We start from the raw sequence: 3,253 nt of genomic DNA on the forward strand, positions 1-3,253 counted from the left end.
GAGAACGTCTTGATTCAAGGGCATTTTTGACCGCTAATACAACCAGGAAGAAAATGCTGAAATAAATTGCTCACAGCACTAAATTAGAAAGGTCAAATTTCTGTTTGGGGGAAGCATATTTTATCAAGAGTAGAAAAATAAACCTATCTATCTGAGTTCCTGTAAGAAACGAAGGGGGGGAGTGACATTAAATGTCCCCACAAGATCCCTTCGTGTTTGCAGCTGGGACCACCCAGCCACGAGATGACGCTGCACCACCTCGATCTGCAGAAAGAACATGTATGTGGCTGAAAAAAAAAAAATCAGGCAAAGCTTTGCAGAGCTGGGTGTTTTGAAAGTATATGATAGTCCCTCTAGAGGATGGTGGGTACACCCTCTACCTGTGTTATTCCCGCGCTGCGGCTGGGGTGATCGGCTTACTGTAATCACACCCTGTCTCCAGCCAGGAGGAGTGACGGTGCCATGGAAAAGGCTGTTAAAAGCAAGACCCTAACATGCCTGCGTGATTTTTCCATTTCAGGAAACCCAACGGGGAAATGCCTGCGGTTGCAGCCTCTCCCCTGATTTCCACCAAGAGCTGCCACCCTGCTCTGTGCTGTTGCGGCATCTGCAAAACCACAAATACTTTTTCTGTGTTGAGCAAAGAAACGAGGAAAAACCAAAAAGAACTGAGGGAAAACCTAAACATGGACGTTTGATGCTGATAAGGAAGTGTTGGAGTCTGCTCCAAGCTAGATTCAGGTTCCCTGTTAAGGTTTGCTTCTCAGCCCGTTGTTGTGATGTGCTCTCACATCCCAACATCTCACTCCCAAGCACTACCTGAATGCAACAGAGGTGGCTCAAGCCTTTAAATGCAGCCGCATCCCTCTCCACCAGCCCATGCCACATGGCCTGACTGCCCACCGGTGCTGCCAGCTCGCTGCTGGATGACCAAGTGCCTCGGGGTTCAAGTGGGAAAGCACAATGTTGATGCACATCACACCCAGGAGAAACCCAACTGCGACAGCAGAGAGCTGAGTCCTGTCTGTAGGCAACTGCTCTCTCCTGGCCAGGGGCAAACCTCTCCTCCCACCGGCCAGAATCTGCTCCTCCACGGCCTATTTCTCATCAGATTTTCTACTGTAGTATCTCCTCATTGCCCTTCCTCCACCTCCCTCATCTTTCCCCTATTAGCTCTGTTGAATCAACCCATCCTTTCTTTTCAGAAATTTCCTTGCCTGTCCCCCAGATTGCACAGATGAACAGGGTAAAGCAAAGTTGCCACCATGAGGGAGAAATTATAAATGACTGGCTGAGAACCTGGCAAGACAGAGAGAAATTGCCCTCAAGATTTCTAGCAAGGAACCAGTGATGCAACGAAGCTGGTATCGCTTTCCAGAAACCTCCTCCACTGGCCTCATGGGAAGGGTGGGTCTGCAGTTTGCACAACGACCTAAAAGGCTAAATTGCATCCAGTAAACAAGCAAAACTTGGTGCTGCAAACAGTTTCCTCCCTCCTTCTCTCAGGCTAGTGACTTTTTAGGCCTCGAGGAGTCAGAATGGTAAACCCACGACTGCTGTCTCAACGGGACCATGGCCACCTCAGATCCAAGGAAGGAAAGTGCTACCAAGAAGAGCTTCAGGTTTGCCCTGAAAATATCCAAGACTTCTCTTGTATAGCTTTTATGTCTTTGAAAAACACTGGTAATTCTTTGCTGCATTTCAAACCACCTGTCTGAGTGCAACCAGAGCTGTGAACTTCCTTCCCAAACAAGAGGCAGCAGCAGCAGCTGGATGAGGAGGCACGCGAGATGCTCAGTATCACTGTCACCTCACGGGCAGCATAGCTGTGTGCTGCACCCACTTGGCCACACTGGGTGACCAAGGCGCCACATACCTGCTTCAGGGTGAATTTTGAGGGCCCTCACAGACATCTCTGTGCTTCGAAGCTTGACGGTGTTCCCACCCTGTGTTTGCACTGGGTGTGACCAGGACCCAGGTCAGCCGCGATGATGCTAAGGGGTTCCTCACCATAATTTCTCTCAGAGGAGGAGGTCTGCAGCAGGGAACTGGGCATGATGACCCCCTACACCACCTCAGGGGCCACATCTTAAATTCTTCATCCTTTCTGGTTTGCTCCTTGTTATCAATCATACCTACTGCCATGGTATACTGTCTCTCTACTGATTTTTGTAGATGGGGGCAGATCTGTTGCCTTTCTGATATGTGATTACCCAGAATATACATCACCTCGGAATAGAGCTAAAATACCACTTTATGCACAGGAAAATTCACAAGTAATATTAACTATTATTTTGAAAGATCCAGCCATGATATTCACATGTGGAGACAGATGGAAAATGGACAAGAGCAGCCTCTGTTTCTGTAAGTAAAGATCAATGGGGGAAGCCAGGAGGACTCCTTATAAATGAGAGTCATTTGGGGGAGAAAGTGGTGCTGGACTGAGCTCCCATTCATACTGCAGGAGGGTTTGGGGTTAAAAAGGGCAAGGAAAAAATATGACAACACAAGATCTCTATTTTTTTCCATTTCGAAATTTTACTTTCCTTGAGGAAAGTACTTTTCTTTAAAATTAGTCTCTAAAAAAAAGGGTTCTCAGACTGCACCCTGCCAAGTTTCCTAATGGCAAAATTACTTTGTATTAAAGTTATCCTTACCCCATGGACATGCACTTTGGCAATGGGAACGATACACTTCTAAAGAGCAAAACTGAGGCATGCAAGGCAGAAAGTTCCTGGGTCCTAAATACTAGTTTCTGTTTTTAAATTTATTACTTTAGTCTGACTTTTGTGCAGCTGCGCGGAGCAGCGTTTCCCTAACAAACAGCACGCAACTTCCAAAGCTGAGCTAAGATGAAAGAAGCTGGTGATTTTTGGCATCATCACCAGATGATATAGATGCTGCTGTTACTTTTGGATAGAGGAAAAAAAAAATAAAATCTCAGCTCCCTCAGAGGCAAATCCATTATTTGTTAAAGAGACTGAAATGCTTCTGTAGCAAGAGCCGGGCTGCGATTGCAGCGGATTGGCAAACGTTAAACGGCAGCTTTATGTTCATGTTTTTAAACTTCTGTTTACATGCCCGACCCAGGGGAAAGTGCGCGCCGTACTTTATAAAGCCCAGCTACTTCCACAAGGCTGGAAAAGAAACTTTCAGGAGCACAGGCCGAACTGGGGAAGGGGATGGCCCTTTTTGGGGGACCGTGTTTCCCCTTGCACCAGCGAGAAGAAAACGCGAAAAGAGCAGCAAACGG

This window comes from Charadrius vociferus, unplaced genomic scaffold, assembly GCF_000708025.1.
Source record: "Charadrius vociferus isolate BGI_N301 unplaced genomic scaffold, ASM70802v2 scaffold269, whole genome shotgun sequence".
Classification (NCBI taxonomy): Eukaryota; Metazoa; Chordata; class Aves; order Charadriiformes; family Charadriidae; genus Charadrius; species Charadrius vociferus.